Source organism: Ixodes scapularis, unplaced genomic scaffold (genome assembly GCF_016920785.2).
Source record: "Ixodes scapularis isolate PalLabHiFi unplaced genomic scaffold, ASM1692078v2 PGA_scaffold4__175_contigs__length_147842914, whole genome shotgun sequence".
NCBI classification, from domain to species: domain Eukaryota; kingdom Metazoa; phylum Arthropoda; class Arachnida; order Ixodida; family Ixodidae; genus Ixodes; species Ixodes scapularis.
Window position 1 is genome coordinate 48,995,837 of NW_024609879.1, and position 24,953 is coordinate 49,020,789.

General features: G+C 48.2%; 1 protein-coding gene across 1 annotated transcript in view; it reads left to right on the plus strand.

Moving 5' to 3' along the window:
* LOC115314513 (fibronectin-like) overlaps positions 1–24,953 on the plus strand; it is a gene marked incomplete at its 5' end in the record, with an annotated part of 95,879 nt that overhangs the window by 45,385 nt on the left and 25,541 nt on the right. The gene's annotated exons all lie outside the window — the stretch shown is intronic.

Here is a 24,953-nt window from a genome sequence, read left to right on the forward strand (position 1 = left end):
TCGATCTGCAGAGTCCTGGAATCCCACCTTAATAACTACGATGATTAAAACTTACAGTGCATAAAGGCAGGACAGAAGTAAGTGTACACACAATCACGAAGTCAACTTTTGCACGACAACCACAACCGTGACAAGGGTACTGCAACCGACTGGTGTGTCAGAGGGTGTGCGTGTTTGTATGTGTGGTTTCGGTTGGTCGTCTAATATAAGTTTCCGCCTTGACGATAAATCTTCAGTTCTAATTTCGGTGATTGCATGTTCTCTACGTCTTGTCCTGTCTTTTTGCGCTACGTTTCAATTGTGATGCCTTACCAACACGCAGAAGCTTATTTTTTGAAAATTAATAGCCATCCCTGCCCACTCCGATTTGGATAAGTATTGTACCTGCGTGGCTGTTGTCTATCAATGCTACGTGGTGCACATTAAATGCCCCCAGCTCGCAATGGTAGTGAACTGGCCTAATATCTCCTCAAGAGTGGAGACACCAGACGCCCTTTTGTGGGTAACTTACTCTTGTTATTATCAACACGCAGAATAATTATGTACGAGGTGCATTGAATTCTTTCATGCACGGAGCATAAAACACTTTCATTATAAAGTTCCCAGTCATTGAAGTGTTATCATAAAAAAGGCGTCTACACCGTGTTTAATAATATTAGAACCATTTATATGGGGTGTTTGTGGTGCGTGCACGGTATGTCCGTTTTGTACTTTGTCAACTTTTGCGGTAATGAAAAATAACTCTCCTTAAGTGTACTATATTGCCGCGCGCGCAGCTGGCCAAGTAGGTAGCGCGCGCGTGACCTAACGGTTATCGCGCCTGCCTCCCACGCGAAACGCAAGGTTCAATTCCTGGCCGCGGAGGCGCATTTTTGTTGGCTTTGTAAAGTAATGTTCTGGTAAATTCGAGAACCATGTTGCTTGTTCGAGGTTAGAATGTTCTACGCGCCGAAACTTCCACGCCGAACGATCCAGAAACCCACGAGGGTACATAAGGGATTCCGCCAGGCAAGCGGAGTCAGTCTCGCCCCAGCGTTCGACTCTGCTGTTACGCCGACTTCGACGCCCGCGACGCTCTGTTATTATTTCTTGTACCCTTTTATTTTTGGCACAAGTTCGCCACATTAAGCGTTTATTTCTTCCTGTTTATTTATTGTTTTTTTGATTACCAGCCGTGACATTCTGGTGGAGGTGCGGGGTACCGCATGCCCGTGCAGCGTTCCCCTCCAAGGGCCCGCAGTGCAAGTCCGACTCCCGGCTTGATGAGAAGACCATTAACCGCGGAACCTGAAACTCGGACCAGCCGCCACATTAAGGGAGAGGATCCTGAGTACGGTCTGCTGCCGGACAAGCCAAGGTCCAAGAAGACGGCGATGGCCAACCAGTCGGAGATCCCTGCCGCTTCTGCCGTCGTATACTTGCCCGTCGCACCCCGGACTCCGACGCCTTTCAACGGGGAGATCCGCGGGGACGTTGAAGATTGGCTACAACGTTACGAACGAGTGGCCCGCCATAACCGATGGAAGCCGGAGCAGTGCCTTCAGAACGTCTACTTTGCTCTGGAAGGCACGGCACGCACCTGGTTCGAACCACGAAGCGTCTATTGCGTCGTGGGAAGAATTCCAGGCCGAGCTGCGACGGACATTTGCCAACCAGCACCTACGGCAGCGTGCCGAAGAACTCCTGCGAGCGAGAACCCAAGGGCCGACCGAGAGCGTCACAAGCTTCGTCCAAGACGTTCTCCACCTCATGAATCGCGCCGAGCCAACCGCTCCCGAAGAGAAAAAGCTGCGGGTCTTGATGCGCGGTGTGAAGGAAAACATCTTAGGTGGCCTTGTGCGGAGCCCGCCTGCCACCTTCGAAGCTTTCGTCGCCGAAGCAACCAACATCGAGCGCGCGCTTCAGGCACGTGCTTCCCACTACCAGCGACATCCAGGCGTCGCTGCACCCACACTGCGTAACGGCGAAAACACTCCGGGTGCACCGGACATCCGGGAAATTATCCGAGAGGTTGTCCGGGAGGAACTGCGAAGGTTGCTGCCAACTACCAGCCGTCCGCCAACTTTTTCCATCGCCGAGGCTTTCCGAGAAGAAGTGCATCGGGCGCTCGAACCAGAGGTTCCCGTCACCGCGGTGGCACCGGAGGAACCGACGTTGAGCTACGCCGCGATAGCCCGACGACCGCCGCAAGCTCCCCGCCAAGCCACCTCGCCACCCCGAAGAGACGCCCCAACGAAGCAGTACCCCCGACGACAGGAAGATCAGTCGCACGTTCACCCAGAGCAAGCTGCGCCGAGGAAGACAGACGTCTGGAGGACGGCCGACCGATGCCCTCTGTGTTACCACTGCAGAGAAGCTGACTATGTGTACCGCCGATGCCCATACCGACGACTCGGGCTGCGTGGATTCCACCCAAACGACCCGCGCCCCTGGTATGGTGAACGCCCTCGGGAGATCGACGAGTACCTGCGACGACCTCAGTCCCCCGAGCCTGCGTCCCGCCGAGAGTTCCGGTCGCCTTCGCCACGACGTCCAGCTTTGCCGATGCACCGACCCCGACGTGAAAGCCTGTCGCCCCTCGCTCCACGCCGGGGGAACTAGGCGCGGCAACCCCTGGAGGTGGAGTTGCCGAAGACGACCGACGTATAGAGCCTCCAAGAACGACGGAGCGCTCCCACTCTCCTGACGCTGCGCATCACAACGACGCTCCTGCATTGGTGTCCAACAACCTAAACGTTGTTATCGACGGCCTCGACGCATCGGCACTCGTGGACACCGGAGCAGACTACTCAGTCTTGAGTGGGAGGCTCTCCCGCCGCCTTCGAAAAGTCATGACGCCGTGGGATGGACCACAAATAAGACCCGCCGGAGGACACCTCATTACACCAGTTGGGAGATGCACTGCACACGTCGAGATTCAAGCTGAGACGTTCCCTGTCAAGTTCGTCGTTCTGCAAGGCTGTTCGAGGGACGTTATTCTCGGAATGGACTTTCTCTGCGAATTTGGCGCCGTCATCGACCTCAGAGCAAACCGGCTAACTCAACGAAAACCTGTTTCACCACCGGAGGAACCCGAAGCGACGTCATCCGCGGTCCGAGTCCTCGCAAGTCACGTGAACTTACCGCCGCGGTCGAGTGTCTTCGCACCCGTCGGGATCACCGAAGCTTTCTGCGGCGAAGTTCTGCTTGAAGGAAGCCTCCAGTTGCTTCTAGGAAGAGGAATAGGCGTCGCAAGAGGGGTTGCTGAACTTCAGGATGGCCGCACTGTGGTCCTCATGACGAACTTCCGAAACGAAGCGCAACACCTCACGAAAGGTGCAGCCGTTGGCCACGTCGAGGAACTTCGAAACTCCACCAAAATCGCCGCCGTTACTGGTGAATCCTCGCCACCTCAGCAAGACAATACGTCGCCAGCACAGCTAGACATTGACCTTAAGCTTCCGGGCTCGAAACGACGTCAGCTGATTGACCTCCTTGCCGAATACCGCGACTGCTTTGCCACGTCGTCAAAAGTACGCCAAACCGCCGTTGCGAAGCACCGCATCATTACCGAGGACGACGCGCGCCCTGTGCATCGATCTCCATACAGTGTCTCCGTGAAAGCAAGGCAGGTGATCCAGGAGCAAGTTCAAGAGATGCTGAACGACGACATAATTCAACCCTCAAGTAGTCCTTCGGCCTCTCCAGTAGTACTGGTTAAGAAGAAAGACGGGACGCTTACGTTCTGCGTGGACTACCGGCAGCTGAACGAGTTGACGAAGAAAGACGTCTATCCCTTCCCACGCATCGACGACACGTTAGACCGGCTGCGCCATTCTCGATACTTTTCATCGATGGACCTGAAGAGCGGCTACTGGCAGATCGAAGTCGACGAACAGGACCGAGAGAAGACAGCCTTCGTCACACCGGATGGGCTGTACGGGTTTAAGGTGATGCCCTTCGGACTATGCACGGCGCCAGCAACTTTCCAGCGTGTCATGGACACCGTACTGGCAGGACTGAAGTGAGAGAGCTGTTTCGTCTACCTCGACGACGTCGTAGTGTTTTCCGGCGACTCCGAGCTGTTCTCCAAGCAATACGGATCGCCGGACTCACCCTCAAGCCGTCAAAGTGTCGGTTCGCCTATGACGAACTGAAGTTCCTTGGTCACGTGGCTAGTAATGAAGGCATTCGCCCAGACTCAGAGAAGACTCGCGCCGTCGCAGCATTTCCAGCGCCAAGAGACAAGAAGGCCGTGCGAAGGTTCCTTGGGCTATGTGCCTACTATCGGCGCTTCGTTCGAGATTTCACAAGACTTTCCGCACCGCTCACAAACCTCACGAAGGACGCCGAGAAGTTCGAATGGGTGAGGAGCAGCAGCAGGCATTCGACGAGCTGAAGCGACGACTGCAGACTCCTCCTGCTCTTGGACATTTCGACCAGGATGCGGAAACCGAGATTCACACGGACGCAAGCAACGCAGGACTTGGCGCGGCACTGGTTCAAGTACAGGAGGGCACCGAGCCAGTCATCGCCTACGCAAGTCGGACATTGTTCAAGGCGGAGACAAATTACTCCACGACCGAGAAAGAATGCCTTGCGGTCGTGTGGGCAATCACGAAGTTTCGTCCATACTTATACGGGAGCCCGTTCCGCGTAGTCACAGACCACCACTCGCTCTGCTGGCTCGCGAACCTCAAGGACCCGTCAGGACGCCTCGCGCGATGGAGTCTCCGACTACAAGAGTTCAACATGACCGAGGTCTAAAAGTCAGGCCGCAAGCACAGCGACGCCGACTGCTTGTCTAGAGCTCCCGTCGAAACACCTTCCGACAGCAGCAACGACGATGACGACGAGTGTTTCCTGGGCGCAGTGAACACCGACGACATGGCCCGACGTCAACGAGACGATCCTGAGCTGCGCGCGCTAATAGAGCACCTTGAAGGGCGCGGGAGTGCCATGCCACGTGTTTTTTCACGAGCCCTGCCGACCTTCACCATTAGACAAGGTGTACACTACAAAGAGAACTTCGGGAACAACAACTCGACGTGGCTGCTGGTAATCCCGACCGACCTTCGGGAGGAGATCTTTCAAGCCTCCACGACGACCCGACGTCCGGACTCCTTGGTTACAGCCGGACACTGGCCCGTATTCGTGAAAAGTATTACTGGCCCAAGCTCCCCAAAACCGTCCACCTACACACACAATCATGCCGTGAATGCCAGCGACGAAAGAAACCTCCGACGAGGCCGGCCGGACTCTTGCAGTCAATTCCTCCGCCAACAGCACCCTTCCAGCAAATCGGAATGGATCTACTTGGCCCTTTTCCGCCGTCGACGTCGGGAAATCGCTGGATCATCGTCGCCACAGATTATCTCACGCGGTACGCCGAGACAAAAGCCCTTCCGTCAGGAACGGCTGCTGAAGTCGCCAAGTTTTTCATCGAGTCCATCGTCCTCCGGCACGGCGCTCCCGAAGTCTTGATTTCAGACCGTGTACCCTCCTTCATGGCCCAGCTGACACAAGAAGTCCTTCGTCTCAGCCACACCAGCCATCGTCGCACCACGGTGTACCACCCACAGACCAACGGGCTGACGGAAAGACTCAACAAGACCATCGCCGACATGATTTCCATGTACGTCGACGTGGAGCACAAGACATGGGACGAGGTGCTGCCGTACGTCACCTTTGCCTACAACACGGCTGTACAAGAGACCACCGGAGTGACTTTCTTTCAACTGGTGCATCGGCGCGAGGTAACGACAATGCTGGACGTCATGTTACCCCACGAACCGGCTGTCGACGCAAGCGACGACGCCCAGGTGGTTGCCCAAAGGGCAGAAGAAGTCCGTCAGCTCGCCAGACTCCGGATTAAGGCGCAACAACGTGTCGACACTGGCCGCTACAACCTTCGTCGTCGGTACGTCCACTTCCAGCCCGGAGACAGGGTGTGGGTGTGGACACCGATTCGCCGCCGCGGTCTCAGCGAGAAACTCCTGAAACGTTACTTTGGACCCTACAAGGTGCTTCGTCGACTCGGGGATCTGAACTACGAGGTGATGCCCGACGGAACACGGTCTTCGTCACGCCGCCCTCCACGACCGGAAGTCGTCCACGTGGTGCGACTGAAGCCGTACTACGCTCGATAGGACTGTGGACCTTATGTGTTCCAAATGACTCTTCAGCCTACCGACATGTTTATTTGCTTTGTTTTGTTTTGTGTTGCATCGGGACGACGCGTTTCTTAAAGGGGGAAGTAATGCCGCACGCGCTGCTGTCTAAGTAGGCAGCGCGCGCGTGACCTAACGGTTATCGCGCCTGCCTTCCACGCGAAAAGCCAGGGTTCGATTCGTGGCCGCGGAGGCGCATTTTTGTTGACTTTGTAGAGTAATGTTCTGATAAATTCGAGAACCATGTTGCTTGTTCGAGGTTAGAATGTTCTACGCGCCGAACCTTCCACGCCGAACGATCCAGAAACCCACGAGGGTACATAAGGGATTCCGCCAGGCGAGCGGAGTCAGTCTCGCCCCAGCGTTCGACTCTGCTGTTACGCCGACTTTGACGCCCGCGAGGCTCTGTTTTTATTTTTTGTACCCTTTTATTTTTGGCACAAGTTCGCCACATTAAACGTTTATTTCTTCCTGTTTATTTATTGGTTTTTTATTACCACCCGTGACAATATCATCAAACTCTGACGAATACTTCAACAAGCGTAAAAACCGAAGAGCGCCTCGAAAAAAAAAATAACTAACCGGAAGCCGCGGGAAATTTAGAGGGAAATATTTGATCCGTACCATCGTTTTTAAAGAAAAAATGCCTTTGTATATGTAGCACACCAATGACAGATGTACTTTTAGCCACGCAACATCAGACTTATGACCAGTAAGTACCCCTGAATTTCTAAAATGACCTGAAGACATCCTCGGATATTCCGAATATTGTGCGATCTTCGCTTGGTTCATTGCGTGTGGGTTTCAATCCTTCCTCCGAGTGAGCGGTGGATCCTTTGATCATGCAGTTGCTAGAATATTCAGCGAGGCATCTAATACTGTGGGCCAATCCAAACGGCTTTGCGGTCCACAAGTATATTCACTTTCCATCAACTTACAAGCAGCTCGGTGTTGTAATTTTAAGATGAAAGTAATAAAAAATAGGAATTTGCGCAGTATGCCCGGTCCTTTCTATGAGGCACAGCCTGTTCCGACTAATGAGAACAAGGGACATAGATGAATAGTGCGGTTCATGCATGCTGGAGATGCGGCTTCTGAAGGGTCTTAACTCTTCCTTTCATCATGCACAATTTTATGCATTTCCAGAGGGAACTGCCTGAGCTCTTTAATTTGAATTGGGGCACATGGAGATCGCTATATTGTCTGCTATACCCAACCAGAAACCTTAACTGAGCGACTACAGCGGGGACCAAGGCGATGCCAATAGACTGTTTTCAAACGTCCATGAAGCTGCACTCGCAGCCGTCATATTTTGGCAATAGCTACAGCGCGAGACGTGCGATTGGATCTGATTTCACTCTAAAAGCTGACGCAGCTCTCATGTCGATTGTTGAACCAATATAATCCGCGGGCTGTGACGCCGCACCCTGGTTCAGCACATGTTCAAAGTTCCCGCCAAAAATATGGCGCTTCTCGCACTGGTGACACACTGGCCGCCGGAGTCCGCACACTTATGAAAATGGTGTAAGAATTAATCGCCTTAGCATAGGGTTACCATAATACCGTTACCACAACCAGACGGGGTAGGGAATGGGTAGAGAATATAACGTTTTCGCAAACCGTTATCTTATGTCACAGCTGTTTTAAGCAACATTAGTGAAAATCTTATTCAATGGCAATGCATTTCCTTCACACGTTGCGGCTCAAGTTACAGTATGACACTAAGAAAAGCCACTAAATTGGCTCGTTTAAATTATGGGCACTTGATTCTTAGTTTTTTTTCTTCTTTTTTTGTGGAAGCTGCCGTTTTAGTGAATAGCGCAGCACGGGCACAACGGAGCATATGCGAAATGCATGGCGCCATCTAGTAGGGTGCCGATGAACACGCAGCATCTCACCAGTTGGCTTCTGCGCTGGCGAAGGCTAGCGAAGGCCAGGCCGCGAAAGCGTCGTTCCAAAAAAATCCTTCGCTCGCACAAGCACTCGCGCAGAGAAAACGCTTTAGAAAGACAGGCGCCCGCGTCTTGGCCGGCACTCAAAGCCAAATTTATAGTTGAAGTGCACGGCAGCCATGTTGGTTGCGGGGAGAAAACAGCAAACGGCGGAGCGACGACCACGTGCATGCGCAAAAAGTGTGTAAAACAATACTAACCTCTGCTCGCAGGTGTGGGTGAGGATCGATGACGGTGAGCAATAGGCCTCGATCATGACCTACAACGCTACGAAATTGACAAATAGCAGAGGAATCTCGACGTAACAAATATGGCTGGGCACAGACTGTTGCCAGACTGTCGAACGATTTTGCGTATGGTCTATTGATGACCGCTACTATTCCAACATTGATGCTATTTCATGAGGTTTAAATGCAGTGTCATGGAATTCGGGCTGTAGTGTTTTGGTCGGGGAGTGATCTAGGACGTCTAAAGGACAAAAAACCGTTCCTCAAAGTTTCAAACAAAACTTCGTATAACTGCAGGAATTGTTTTATGTATCAAAATGGCTCAAGTGTCATCACAATGAAGCGTATTTTATTGAGTGGTTCTAGCGCTAACGTAATAGGGGTAATGTTTCGTTAAAGGCTAAATGATAGTGAGAGGCGAATAAAGAATTGCTTCCGTACCATATAAGAAATGACAAGACTATGCCTTCAGATACACCTGGTCTACACAGTACCACAATATAGAAAATATTTGATCTTACTTTTCATAAATTAACTAGTAAGTAAATTAGAGGTATGGTGTTTTAAAAATCAAACAGTTTCAATATGAGGTGAATGTCGTCTGACCAGTTGTTTTCCATACCAACTCGTTCTCAATACCTATTCGCTTGCTCCGGTGAAATAAACGAGTAAAAGACTCTGTATATTATTCGACTCTCCTAAATGCTCTGCGCTCACCCTAGCTATCTCGGCTAACTCCAAAACAAAATGGTGCTTCTTTAGATAGACCCAGTTGAGCAAATAATCGTTACGCAGCGAAAAAATATTCTTAGATGAACAGCAACCGTCGCTATTTTCTGGTATACCGTATTATATCTCTTTTTCATTATTACCCAAAGCAAGCAAAGTACGCCATTTTGATTTAAACTTACATCTTAAGACATCATTCATATCGAGAGATTTTCTGAGCTTCTTAAACATAATCTGAACGTTACGAGATATTCCGTTCTACTATATGAAAGATATACCTCCCACTTCTTGCTTGTATGGCCTTTCTTGAGCTCTGATGAAAATGTTCAGTATATCGGGTCTCACTTTTCTAGAATCACAGCTTAACTCTGAAAACCCTGAAGTACAATCTCGCGAAACAGGCTGAAACGTTCCGAAGGCTTTTCCTCTTTGGCTGTGGTGTACTGCACTTCCTGGCTGCAAAAAGTGAGAAATGAATTGCCTTGCTTAGACATCCCTTCAGATGCATTAAAGGTGCAATCACAACTGACGTATCGGGTTTTGGTGGGGATATTTCCTCGCGAAATATATCGGGGAAGCTGTGCTGTCACGTCACTCGACATTATGACTAAACGTTACGCCTTGAGGTCCCGTGACACTGCAACGTGGCGTATTCGCATGACGTCACATCGCACTGTGATGTCACTTGACACAAAGAAGTCGCGTGATATCGTGACGTCATATGGGGAGACCAACGCGAGCAAGACATTTCCGTCGAGGGTTTTCAAATAAACCAATTTTCGGTATTCACTGGACGCGATTTTTGAGTGCACTTTTCTCTGGGCGTGCTCAGTACGCGGGTTCAACTTATGGGCAAGTTGACCAACCGGGCAATTATTTGGTTGGGTTCAGTTTTGTGTACAGTAGCTTTGCATTTTGCTCCGGTTCGATTCCGGTTCGGTCATTCATTCGAAATAACGGTTCGGTTACCGGTTTTCTCAAGCCCGAACCGGTTAAAACCGGTTCTTAAGTCTAACTTAGACCGCGGCCGCCAATGAATTTCTTGCGCTAAACCAACACAAAAGTGCACAACTCTCAGCTCTAAAAAAAAGTATGTCCAACACAATACCCTAAGCAAAAAAAAAAAAAGGAAAACATTGTTGATTAGAAGTTGTTTTCTTCATTAATATTACATTTATCGAAACACGATTGAATGCAAATTATTTAGCCATACGAGCGTTCGGGTAACATACCATATTGCAGAACTCACAGATGAGAAGTGAAACAACCAGCACGCAAAATGACGCCGCGACAGTAGTAGACACACCGAACTCTCAAACTACCGTAGTCAAATAATTGACCGGAAGACCAGAAATAGAGCAAAAACAAAAACAAAAAACAAAAAAAAGTGATTCAAGCATAAAAAAAGGAAGAGAGAGAAAGTGAGGGACAGAGAGCGAGAGAGAAAACAGGCGGCATGCCATACTTAACTAAACCAAAAGAAAACAACAATAAATTTCCTAGGGCAGCGTCAAGAGTCCAGGCGACCGGCGGCCCGGCGATGGAAACCTCGCCGCTTCTGTGGCGGCTCTTTTTTGCCTTTGCAGAACAGACACATGCAAACACCCGTTCATTTACTTTTTTATTTAATTTTTACCGTTTCTTTTTTTACTCCTTCGTATTGTACAGCGAAAAAGAAAAACACACATATAGAACTAATAGCTGTTTACCCTCTTAACACTGTAAATGTACACACTTTTCACCTGACAGAGGGGGGCGGGCGTTACGTGCCATCCCAGTAATACCAGCAACGTAATCGTTTCACGCAACTACGCGCCCCGCGAGTCACTGCTCCCCTCCCGAAGGCAACGTGAGAATCACGCGTTATCGAAATGACTCCGTTCGCTCGTAGCTTTCGCTGGTAGGCTGTGTTTACACGGATGCGACAGTAACGCATAAAATTTAAAGGGAACCAATCACACGATTTCAGTCCCTCTCTTTCTTTCTTCCTGCCAGGTCAAAATAGTAATAGTCATATGGGATTCAATGCTCTACGGCTGCATTTATATACCCGTGACCAGGGTGTAAGATAGACAGGTGGGGAAACGGCCCACAGAAGCCTACCGCAGCGCCGTGACCGGATTGTGTACTCGTCTGCTTGCGGGTACCACCGATTTGCGACAGATGGCGCTGAGGCGAGAAGAAACAAATCGGAACCGGATTTGCATGGGAGAGTGCTCAAAATAAACCGAGAGCACACCCGGAGTGAGAGTTCGCGGTGCCCCACATAGACGGCGCCACAGAAAAAGAGAAAACCGAGGGGGACACAATTCGGTCGCTCATTTGGCTCTCGTTTCCCCACCTGCCTATCTTACACCCTGTGTGGCAGAAGCTGCGCGCGGTTCTATACTAATTAAAGGAATTCAGAAATAAACAAAACGACTATATTATATCAACTCGATTACAGAAATATGCTATACACAGTCATTGTTCAGGTCGGCGTCGCCGCGATCTTGTCCGTTCGAGTTCCTTCGTTCCACTGACCCACACTCATCTCCCCACACACACACAGACACTCGCTAAGCCGTCTCGTCCCGAAGCCTGTCTCCGCACTTCCCCCCGGCTCCTCCTCAGCGGGCCCCCACCGCCGCCAGAGCGTCTGGCTCGCAGCTGCAAGTCCTCAAAGGGAGGGCCCGCCGGCACGAGCGATTCGGAGGAGGAATAATGAAAGGTCACGTGACCCGACGTCACCGGAAGTGACGTCACAAATATAACGTCACGTGACAAAGAAATTTTGTTTTGCTTGTTTTTGTTTGTTTTGTTTTCTGTGACGTCACGGTTTTTAGCGAGTAAACTTTGTTATTTTTACTTTGTTGACGTATTATTTTTTTTTTTTATTTTTTTTATTTTCTTGCTTTTTTGCAACCGCGGGACCGCGTTTCTGCGCTTCAGATTGCGTTTTTCCGACTCCTTTGTTTGATATCGTGTCGTATCGTCGTATTTATGTAGTTATTAGGAACGGCAAGGCCTACGTTGTTGCGTCCTTTACCTGAATATCGTGACCGAATCGAGTGTCGTCGATTTGAATCGTGTCTTGCGAACCATCGTCGAACAAAAGGTGAGTGATTTGCGTTTTCCTGTGATGTGATTTCGATGTGTTCGTTCCACGCGTCCGAGCTGCTTCTTCGTTTCAAATACATTTGGCGCCGCTGCCTATTGTTTGAGCCTGTGCTCACGATTAAAACACGCATCACAGAAAACTGAAAGCCCGCCAAAAGAGCTCTAAAAACCGCATGCCTCCGACCCCAGACCTGCCGGCAGACTTCCGAGCTAAGCCTGATTAAACAAAAACATTTGATCCGGCGGAATAATGTGTTTGATATTACATCCCATGTCAACAAGGAACTGCGCTGTCTGTCTTCGCCCCCAACAGGTTTCATTCTTCCGGGTTTTTCAAATCTTTACCAACCCGCGTCCGATCGTAATACCCCGATGACAACAAATAGTTGGTCGTGCTCCGATGGCTCCAAACATCAGCCGGCAAGGAAGTTACGTTTTTCGCTTCTATATTTTGACCCAAGTAAACTCATGTTCTCAAACTATGTCATTCTGTCACCACCTCCAGTTGCACATTCTGGCGCACTTGCAGCCTCGTGCACCCTTGCGAGGTTTCCTGCTATCGTACCCTGGATATCATGGATTTCTCGCCGTACGCGAGTGCTCACGGAGGCGTGCTATACACTCTGTATCATAAGTTGTGTGCAGCAGAGGCGCAGGCCCGAGCACATGACAATAAAAAGCGCCTTTTTTGCACGAGTACCCGCGCAAAAAGAACATTCTGCAGAGCTGCGCCCTCGCACCCGTGCCTTTGCTGCACACAACTTACGAGGCAGTATAATAACCGAGCCGTTTTTGTTTCTTTTGCACATTACTGTGAAAGAAGTGTCATTGCTGTTTTCTTCTCAAAGAAAACTCAGAGACGTTAGACAAAAGCAAACAGATAGGAGACTGCACATTCATGTTTTTCCCCCTTGTGCTACAGGTGATGGCTGGTCGCGGTTCATCAGCGTTTGTTTTGAAACTGATGGGTACCACAAGGCATGAAGGAGGTGACTTGCAGCAGCAAGAGACTGCAAGCCTTCGCAGCAACTGGCTAGCCAGTGCTGCTCTGTTCTGAACTGCACTGCGTGTCATGCGGAGGTTTTGTGCAAGCTCTCCGAGCGGCGACGCTAGCCACGGTAAGTGCATTCTATGCAGCTTCCTTTTAGGGATATATGTGGCTCGCAGGCCATGTCGTGCCAGCGAAATATGTGCCACCCGAGTGACAGCAGTGCTAGTGGCAAGGCTGCGCTGACAGTAATCAACACTGCACTGTGTTTTCATTCAATAACTAGTGACAAGGAACCAAATACTCCCGAGAAAGTCTCGGTTGTGCTTTGATGAACTCCAGCTCGCTTATGAACAGGTGGATGGCACAGATGGCTTTTCCTGGTGGACTTGGTGTCCGTGTTAACATTGCAACCAGAGTTTCTTTCAGTTTGTGGCGTTTTTTCGTTGCGGGTGACCAGCATTGCAGTAGAAAAATATGCAAAATAGTATAATGTTTGCATTCGTTACCTAAGTTAATTGCAAGAACAACTGACATACATTTCCACCGACTGCATTTCTCGGAGGAATAACCTGGACTAAAAAGCTTGCTACACTATGTCGTTCCCTCTTAGCCTGTACAACTCTGCGTCTTCCCTCGATTGTCTTATGTGGCTGCTTCTGTGTCTGCCTAGGCACTCTGTTGAAATGGGGAAAGCTGTCTGCGTTGCACATAACCGCCATTAGAGCCAGCGTGGGCGTAGCTGGGGTAGCCCCCACTATGGCTTCTCCAGCTCGACACAAGTAACATTCCTACCGCTGTTGTGTTAGCAGAAAACAGACCTGCTTAAAACGTACAGTGCACATAGCACACAATGGAGAGGTTGCTCGCCAATCATTTTCTTGGAAGTGTGAGTTGAGCCCTTTCGAGGCAGTTTGCTTCCGCACCGTGCATTATAATCCGCCCGAGAAGAGAAAACAAGATGAATAACCAGTAGGATTTCTTTGTTCCAAGGCTTCTTGACGCAGAAAAAAACTAGGGAACCAGTATTGTTGCTTTTTTGCTACCCCGTGCGAGACTCAAACCCGACATGCAAGGAAGTGGAAAGGCCTCTTCCTTTCTGCTTTCTTGTGCCTTGGGTTTTAGCTGTGTTCACAATTCACAGCTCGCCTGCATGCCTACTCTTTTGTTCACTGTGTTACTGAAGTTTTCTGTCATTGCTGTCCTAGATTGGCTTCGTGGATGCACAGAAATACTCAAGGCGCTTGACGTCTGTGGCTCATCTGTATTGTTTTTCCCGGTACCCCGGCATGAAGGAGCTGGCCTCCCTCCCTTCCATCAGCTGCGAGATACTACAAGCACTGGGCTACAGCTGCAGCTAGCCCATGGGTACCGTTCTGCGTCCTGTACTGCATCTAGTTCGAAAGGCCATGTGAAAGGCAGGTGTGGTCTTTATGGGCTCTGTCACTATGTGCATTTTCTGCAGCTTTTTCGGGGCAACTTCATATTAAGATTCAATACGGACTCGAGTGAGAGGGGGGCATTCTGAGAAAGCCAGCCTCTTTGTTAAACCATTGGGACTGGTATTATATCTACAGAGTTTATTTACACCTTTTGTTATGTACTTTTTTATTTATTTTTATTTTACTAGTTACTTATACTTCAATCTGACACGACAGCCACCAAAAATGGGGAAAGGACAAAAATGTTGACATATTGGCCTTTTTGTTTTCTGGCAGTTTGTTTGAAGAGCCAATGTTGGGGGCCGTCATTCGTGTTATTTTTCCCACACGCACGTCCAGCCTATGTTTACGTAAAGCCCCAATTGCCCCCTTAGCAACAAAAATAATTTATGCGACAGACTAGGCGGCAGCATTGTGGACGAAAACAGGCCAGATTATATCTGCCATGTTTAAAAACTACATTCGGTGACAGGTTATGAATTCAGTGGCAAGAATGCACACCGCCTGCCAGTCGCTGCTGTCAGTTGTCGTGACGTCACGTCCTGCTAAGAAACTAGTATATATTTTTTTTTAAATGGCAGGTTTTGGTTGCTGATGCCTCGTAGCACGTCAGCACTCTAAGCAATTCTTCTGCTCTTGGCCTCTCCGGTTTTACTTTGCAAAGTCATGACGGCGTCTACTTTTGTTTGCGGTATTTCCCGTGTGTCGACGTGAGAAGGCAGCGATTGTATCGCCAAGGAAGTAGCGATCAATCTGCGCATTTATTCCAGCGGCACAGCGTTTACAAACCGGACTTTGCCCTTCACCGAGGGGAAAGTCTACAGACCGGCCCTACAGTTGGCGAGCATTGTGCAGCCGTGAGCGCGTAACTTGTCCGAATGCTTTTGTCTGTATACAGTGACAAAATGACTCGCTGAAATGCAAAGTACCATACAGTACCATGCCGTACAGCAAACCATCGATCACTTGCTGCAGCAACTTTGCGTTTTAAGTCGTAATAATAAAGTGATTTTTAGGCTAAAATCATTTTTTCATACTGCTCAATTATTCGGAATTCTGCACGATCCCCATCGGGTCTGCAATATCGGTCGGTGGCTGTATAACCTTTAAACACAATGGTTACACACCACAGGTACCGGGGACCATGACATCAGTGAGCTGGCTTTCACCTTGTCCAAGGCAGCAGCGGAACACTACGGGCGGGACCCTGGATCACTGCACCATGGATGCCGTCCTGTACCCTGCACGGCACTGCGTGTGGCTTAAGTGGCCAAGCAGAGGGTCATTGCATGACTTTTATGAGGCGCCGCTAGCCATTGTAAGTATATTTGGACACTCGTGTCTGGTGATGTACTTTTGTGCTCTACCGCAGAGCACATTTGGTGGCGGTTCAGTCTTGCCAATTACACCATTTTGAAACGGAACACATTTAGTGGTGGCTCGGTTTAGGTTTCCTGGCTCGGTGATCTTGCAACAGTGTCTAGACTTGGCGTAAACCTTTTTGTACTTCATTGTCAAGGCTAGTGTAATTTCTGCAATGCCGTTGAAGCCACTTCTGCACGCAAACAAGATAAAAGTCGAAGCCACATGCTCGTGCACAGTGTATGACTACATGTATGCATGGGCACTCGTGCCCATGCGTACCCACTCGCAACATGGAGCATGTTTGTTTCGGCCGACACTCCACGCGTTCATTTCGGCGTCGCCACTCCACTCGTCTATGCACTCGCTGCACCTTGAGAATCAAGTGTGCACCAGAATGCACTCCCGTCATGCATCACTCGGGAGAGGAACAAGAGCAGACGACTGGGGTTTTTCCGCCATAAGGAACGAGAACCGAAAAAAAGGGGATTTTCTGCTAAGAAACTGCGTCCCACGGGCAGCAAAATCGGACGCGAGCTGGGCTATTTATTCTGTGAAGCAAGCAATCGACAACCTGTGCTTCATTTTCAATTTTTCTTTCAGTTTTTTTTATTTCTCAATACTTATTATTTATTTCTCAATACTGCCGGCCCAATTTAGGGCCAAGGCAGGAGTGGGGTGATACAGTGTCATACCTGCAAATTATAAACACAACAGTTCTAAACAAAAAGCAATCTTAGCACTGAAAAATATCTAAGACTTAATCGAAAGAAGAAAGTCAATCAATATCAACAGTAATACAGTAGCCAAATGTAAGGCTAGTAATAACAGTAGCAGTAAATGTAACAGCAGTAATAACTAATAAAATAAAGAAAGTAAAAATAATGTCATAACAGCAATAAATGCAATCTTAGCACTGAAAAATAATATCTACGGCTCTTCCGAAAGAAGAAACTGAATCAATATCGATAACATCACCGGGAAGGCTGTTCCAAAAATCAATTGTATGCACAAAAAAAGATTGTTTAAGATTGTTTATAGCTATTTATTCGAGCTTTAATAGGGGCTACGGTCTGTGAGTGATGCAAGCGGTCCGAGTAAAAACTTTTTGTTTTTAAGTAAATCACGCTATCAATTTTTATACTACTCTTGAAAATCTGAAAGAACAGCTTCAAACGTTGGCTCTCTCTTCTGTTTGACCGCGGGCTTATATTGGCTCTCCTTTTAAGTTCGGTCACAGACATAGTTTGTCTGAAATCTGAAAAAAACTATACGCACTGCTAGCAATTGAATATCTTCGAGTTCTCTGACCAGAGAGCTCTGCCATGGGCTCCACACTCCAGACACATATTCTAACACAGGTCTAATAATTGTCTTATAAGCAAGAATTTCAACGGAAGGGGGAGATTTACCCAGCGTTCCCCTCAGGTACCACAATTTGTTAGTTGCCCGCTTCTTAACATACTGTACATGCCTTTTCCACCCAAGGTCACAAGACAAAATCACTCCCAAATATTTGTAACTGTCTACTTCAGTCAATCCTATGCCAGCAACCTCATAGCTAAAATTTAAGATAGTTCTTTTTGTTGTAATATGCATGTACTGAGTTTTGCTAATATTAATATCTTCATGTTATTTTCATGACACTAAGACGCAATGTTAGCCAATGCGTCACTCACTTTTATCTGGTCTGTAAAGTTTATATTCATCTCGTCTCGTGACATGAAGTCGCTCGTCTTCGGGTCTGTGCTGACGTCGTTGTCGCCGATTGCCAGTCAAGGGTTTTAGTGATGTCGGGATCATAGACTTAGGGTTGAATAACTTGGCTTAATATACAGGTGTTATACACAAAAATTACGGCATAGTTAGAGTTCACTAGTTCTCAAAACTCAATGGCCTCTGCCGTTTAACTCTCTAAGTGACACCCCTGCACTTTATCCACTTGATTTTTTTCCGCATCGCTCTTGATGGGCCTTTTATCTCAACTCCTGCTGCATCGCTCTCGATGTGTCTCCTCTCAAGTCTCTCAGTCAACTCCCCCTTCTCAACTCTCCCGCTCCCAACATAGCTACCCTCGTCTCTCTCTTTCACTCTCTCCCTCTAACATGCATTCTCGTCCCTGTGGTAGGGCTACACATATCCCGACAAGCAAAATAATAAATGAGTTCAGTTGGCGCTATCCAAAACAAAACGGCCCTCCGCCGCCGACTCTGTAAACATTCCAATCGTAGACCCCTACAAACGCATTTACAAGTCTTTAATATACCTCTCATGTTTACAATAGCCGATTCCCCGTACAACCTCGAAAGGTCGACAACACGGGATGGGACATGCCATCAACGGCATAATGCGGCACAATGTGCGTCAAGGCCAGCTAAAATAATACAAAGTACCTTTGTAGGCAAAGAAGTTATATGCGGAGTTCTATATAAACAGGTGTAAGGTTATAATGTTCACGTTGGCGCCTCCACTTGGGGCCCATCGACCCCGGGAGGGGGCACGCAAGGTGTAGTAAAGATGCTCGAACCCCCGATGAAGGCAAAAAGATACAAAATTACGCAACACGCCCCTTTAACCGAAATAACATAAAAAAACAAGATTTGCGAGCCTCTGCTCACGAAACGCCCATTGTTTTCATTGCACAGTGCAACTCCTCCTGTAATACTGCTTTATAAAACTTAGCATCCGAAACAGACACGCACAAGTGAAATGCTCTGAATACAATAAACTTTTTTTTTTTTCACATTCTCAACGTTTACGTTTGTAAAAATAAAATAAAAATCTTTGCGACTACATGTTCAGTGGAGAAGCAGATCGCAAGCCTTGGCAGGGCACTACATTCTGATCATAGTGCCCATAGATACGCGACAAGGCGTCCGCATTCGAATGCAAGCAACCCTGTTTGTAGTCTATCTTAATCTGGTAGGCCTGCAGCAACAGGCTCCAACTTTGTAGACGGTCATTGTTCTGCCTGCCGTTGTTTAGCCATCGGAGCGCGTTGTGGTCCGACTGGACTGTGACATTTTGTCCATCAACATACACATGAAAATGTTTCATGGCCCACACAATTGCCAGACACTTCTCAATTGTTGCATACTTCTTCTCACAAAGAAGTAGCTTACGGCTGGCGTACGCAACGGGGTGCTTGACGCTTTCGCTAGTTTGAGCTAGAATGGCCCCGATCACCCTGTTGCTAGCGTCTACTTGGAGTATATAGGGTCGACTCGGGTCTGGGCTCCGCAGCACTGGACTGCTGCATATTCTCTCCTTCAGTGCGCTGAATGCGCTCTCGCATGACAGCGTCCACACTACTTGCTTAGGTTCAGCCTTATGTGGGAGGTCGGTCAGCGGTGCGGCCAGCACCACGAAGTTTTCAATGAAATTCCGGTAGAAGTTAACTAGGTCCAAGAAGGAACGGACTTCTGTCTTCGTGTGGGGCCTCTCGATCGCCTGGATGGTCTCAATCTTTTCACGGTCAGGTTGTGCTTGCCCATTCCTAATCACGTGCCCCAGGTAGTGCACTTCCCGCCTCCCAAACTGGCACTTGTTTATTTTTTAGAGCCAGGCCTTCCTGACGCAACTTCTTTAGGATGGTGCACAAATGAAGCAGGTGTTGCTGAACACCTGCCACGTGTTGCTGAACACCGCTATGTCATCTAAGTATGCCCGAGCGAAGTCTCGGTGCTCTTTCAGGAGGTCGTCCACCAACCTTTGGAATGTCGCCAGTGCTCCTTTCAGTCCGAACGGCATCACCGTAAATTCGTACAAGCCGGTGTCCGTACGGAATGCTGTCTTAAAAAAAGCTTCCTCTGATAAACCGATTTGCCAGTAGCCTTGGGACATGTCAAGGGTGCCGATTATTTTGGCTCTCCCCACAGTCTCAATCATCTCAGGGAGTAAAGGCATGGGGTAGGCATCATCCTGTGTTGTCGCGTTCAGCTTCCTGAAGTCGACACAGATCCTCATGCTGTTGTCTTTCTTCTTCACGCATACTATCGGGGATGCCCACGGACTTGTCGATGTCCGTATGATGCACCATTTCCAGCATTTCCTTCAGTTGTTCCTGTACCCCCACCTTGATACTGTACAGAACTCTGTACGGTTTCGACGCAATCGGGTCGGCGCTCTTTGGGATCTCGTGGTTCTACCTGGCCTATCGTCGAAGACTTCACCGTAGGACCGAATCAACTCGTCCAGTTCTTGAACCTCGTGAGCCTGAACTTCAGCGTCCATGTTCAGCCCTCCGCTTGACCCGTTCTCTCGGGTCCGTACATCAAAACACGCCATTTCGTCACCGATTTCGTCGGGTGCTTCCATTACAAAGGACATCTCTCGGGTAACGTTTTCGGTCATGACCGCTTTTATTTGATACGGGTATTGAAGAAGTCTTGACAAGATCATTAGAGAAAAACCGAGTGACTTGCGGGAGCCACTGGTTTCCCTCCCCTGAGAAGGTGTAAGCTGCAGACATTCCGGCCGGAGTCGCCTGGCTTCGAGCCTGCTCGTTCTGTATCATGTCGGGGAGAGTACGCCACCCTTCTGGCCTACTCTCACACTTCCCTGCACGTTTCCCGTTTTCAAGGGACCAGCCAGATCACACGGGACGGTCCCTCCTCCGAGTGGACGTTGCCCGGAGTCCTGAAGTGGACTCCGGGCGACGGGTAGGGTGCGAAGAGATCCTATGAATGCTATGCAATTTAGAACACCTTTAGGAAATGCCAAAGAAAGCTATTTTTTTGTGGATGTGGTGCTGTCTGTTGGATTTTTCGCTAGCCAGTGTTAAACTTCCAGAACTCCGTGCCGAAAAACTGAGGGAGAGGAGGAGACGAGAGTGCGGGGACGTCAGAACGCAGAGCTCCGATTGGAACGATTAGTGGGTAGACCTAAAGCTAGCTGCCTTTGTCTGTTCTGCACATGCGGAACGACGGTGTCTGGCTTTTGGTTTTTGCATTTGAATGCGTTCGACGAGTGCAGTGGAGACAAAGATAGCTTCTGTCTCTGCTGCAGTCGTCGAACACATTTGAAGATGGAACGCCGGCATCCAGCGTTTTGTTCTCTCATTCGAACACGTTAGAACGCGGAACGCTGGTGTCCAGCGTATGGCTTTCACATTCAAACGCCTTTGACGAGTGCAGTGGATACAAAGGCAGCTAGGTCTACCCTCTAATCATTCCAACCAGAGCTCTGTATTCTGACGTCCCCACGTGCTCTCGTCTCCTCCTCTCCCTCAGTTTCTTGGTGTATACTCGAGTGCTCTGCATCATGTGCAGATTTTTTTTTTGTGGGGGGGGAGTCACATTCCCCCCCCCCTTGAGGTTAACTTCTTAAAGAAAAATCAACATACTCCAGCTTTTCTTAGGAAGAAATTATTAGTTTGTGGTGACATAACAAATATTAGGTCAACAAAACACACCTGGGCAACATTTTGCCCGTGATATCATCTTGCAAACCGCCCCCCCTCCCACCGACCCCCACTCCAACCAGCCTGACAAATTCGCCCCTGCTGTTCATTGCCTTGCATGTTTGGGTCAGATATTGTTGCTGTTGACCTGATGGACTCCCTTGTTCTCTTCATTCATCATAGGTTTCAAACCGTCCTGAATCACGGACCAAGCCTTGCCAGACCTCACTCTTATGCCCTCTCCTTTTTGGTGGATCGGGTCTTGCCATCTTCCCCTCTCGTGGCTCCCTGTCATAAATAAATTGTATATTTTTCTAATGACGGTGTATACCTCTTGCTACACTTCACAAAAGGAGTGTGGTAAATCCATGCCACAGATTACTGTGAAACATGTGAGGAGGTAATTATTAAAAAGATGAAGCTCCGAAAAGTTTGATGGAAAGAAGATGGATATCCCCGTTTAATTTTTCTTGCCACCTTAACATGCTATGTCCGAAGTATTTCAGCCTTTCGTAGCATTGGCTTTTGACCATTCACACTTTTAAGGAAAGGCTTTTAGCAAGAAAAGTTCCCAAGTCTGTGTTCTGTTTGCAATTAATTACTGAGAAAAGGTTCATGTGGAGCGCAGGTTCGTCTGCTTGTGGTTACGTCGAAATACGGAGCTCTGATTGAAAGATGGTGGGTAAACGATGCTAGCTGCTTAAAGGTCCATCCACTATCCTTAATCACAGGTTTAGCTGCTTTGAGGTCTATCCCCTATCCTTAAATCGGAGGTTGGCATTCTTGCATCGCCACAACCCATGCAACAGAAAAACTCGCTCCACGTAGACATTGCCAAGTGTATTTCAAAACGTCTATGTGTTTAAACCTTAGACTATTTTACCATTATTTTAACGAGGTCTTGCTAGGGGAAGTAAGTTTTCCAAAGTTTTTGCAATTGCCATACATAAATCTGAAGAAAAATCAGAAAAAAAAAACATTGACTGCATTTGTCCTCACAGTTTTTACAGAATACACATCGCTATCACCATCACTGTTTTTATTTTTTCAAGATGGCCGTTCCGTTTCGTCTTTCGTGAACGTTCTGTGATTTCGGCGATTTACGTGATTTACGAACAGCACTGCCCAATTGGTACGTTAATTTTGGTGGCTATTTATCGCGTAATATTGTGGGTATCTTGTATTTGTACTGAAAGTAGTATTTGAGGTTTAGATTCGTACAGAGCATTAGCTCGGTGGGTCGTCGTCTCCTAAATTGCTTGTTTGCCTTTTGTCCACGTTTTTTTCCCTTACCAACCCATCACACACTCGTTCATTTCCCTGTTTTCAGTACCTACAATTTTGCTAACAACAGTCTGGTTATGTATGAATCCGGATACATAGGAAGTGACCAATGTCGCTGTTCGCTAAAATGTCATTCGCTCATGTGATACGGATCCGCTCTACCTGCACTGTTCTTTTTATGCTGCGAGATACGCTTTTACTGTTCTGAAAATATTAACTTACGGCGTTCTATAATATCGTTTGGAAGCCGAGTTATGTTCGTAAAGAACACGTGGTTAAACAGGGTGGATAGCACCTGTGCTGAGATGTTTTATTTCCGAATGTCCGGAAAGCAACCTCGCCGGGGCAGCTGTCAACAATCTAGGGACTAGCCGAAGCGGGACGGTAATGTTAAGAGATATGAAACTGAATAGTACCCAGTGTAAAATATTTCTATGTTCGCTGATCTCCTAGGCATCACTGAGGTGCTTTGTTTGACTGTGTGCCTTTATTTTATGCTAATAGAATGTGCTGCACCTACAACTGCTGCTCAGTTGCACTCGTGCAGGGGTCTATGGCAGTTGACCGAACACCATATCATAGAAGCGTGTTTTCGAGGACTGGCACATTTTATCGAAGCTCAGTTTACAGCAGCATCATTTATTGAAAAAGGGTCGCAGTTTAGTGAATCCCTTCGATTGAATTAAGATAAGCAAATCTGGAAGCACCTAAAGGCTAGCACATGATTCACTGAGGCATGATTTAAGTTGTGAAACAAACAGAACTTAAAAGTACTATTGCGAAAACAGCAGGGTAGTGACATGCACGAAAACGTGTCCATCATACTCTGAATATGCTGGCCGCAAAAGCGAGCGACTCGCTGACTGGCTCAGCTTCACCGTCAGCCAAGACAGAACAAGCGAATACTAGAGCAAGCAGTCGAGTTCGGTGAATTGTTTTCCTAAAAACAAATTTGCTAAAAGGAGGTTCGTTGCCATTTTCTCTAAACTGGGCGTCTTTTTGAAAGGATTCAATAAAATGGGGGTTTCTAAACCGGTGCTTTGGAAAATAGATGCCTCCCCTTGGGCCATACATGCCAACGTTCTTGGATCTATCAGTTGACAAGCTCCACGGAAAAGCAGCATTCAAAAACAGTTTTCTGTTGCCGGCATGCAAGCAGGTAAGGGTGGATAATGTTCTTAGCGCCACAGCGTCAATGCCTCCACGGTCAGCAAAAAAACATTTTTTGAATTCTCTTTTTGCGTTAAGTATTGTGCAGACCTTATGTTTACTATAAGAACCACAATAAAACCACTTTCCACCGCAGGTAATGTGCATCCAATGATCTACCGGATCTGTCCATAGGACGAGCTGATAGTGTAGCAGATGCCATTGAGCGGATGTGCCGCAAAAGAGCGTCGGGCATTTTCCAAGTGTGTGAACTGACCTAGATCTAAGAACATTTGTACACACATTGCTAACATTGCCAAGCAGGTCCAGATATTGTTGGAGATCTGCTGTTTGCTGAGGAATTTGTTCACAACATTCACACTTTAATCAATGCAAGCACATCTTTTTTTCAGTAATATTGAGGAACATTTCAGCAATCAAGGAAGTTGACACCGAAATGTTAAAAGCAATAAAGAAATTAAAGCGAGGCTGTTCTTGGGTGCAGATTTTATATCTTGTTTTATTGTTAAGGGCAGCACCGATTTGTTTGCCCCATTATTGAAGCATGCATATCACCTAAGGAATCATGCTCTTCCATCGTTGTGGAGAAAGTCTACTGTAGTACCGGTATACATGAACTCAGCTCTCCTACGTCACGCCACGGTGGTGGCGCGTCGGGCGCACTTCCGGTCTGGGGTGGTGGGCAGAAGTCGCGGTGCGAGACATGCATTCCTGCGTTCTTTTGGGAGAAACCAGACAAAAAACCTGCCTTCTCGTCAAAATGCTGCGACGGAACTGTACCAAGAGACTCTGGAAAGGTTTGAAGATCAGTTTTCATGTGTTTCTGCCCGTCCATTCGTCCAAAAACGTGGATAGTATTCGTGACAAGGGCTAACCAGACGCTGTTGAACTACGATTGCTTATGCTGGCAACACTTTGTGCTCGACAGATGTAGTTGTGTTCCAACATGAACGAGAGAAAACCGCCAAGTTGTCCGGACCACCCGGGGGTTCAGCGAGTCTTCAAATTCACACGGCCGCCTGATCGTTCAAACTTGTCTGCTTTTAGAGCGCAGCTCTTAGGGGCCCGTTCCCGGCTTGAGCGGCGTCGGCGTAACCAAGGTCACCCCAAGGTCACGTGGCCCCCCAAGGTCATTCTAAGGTCACATGAC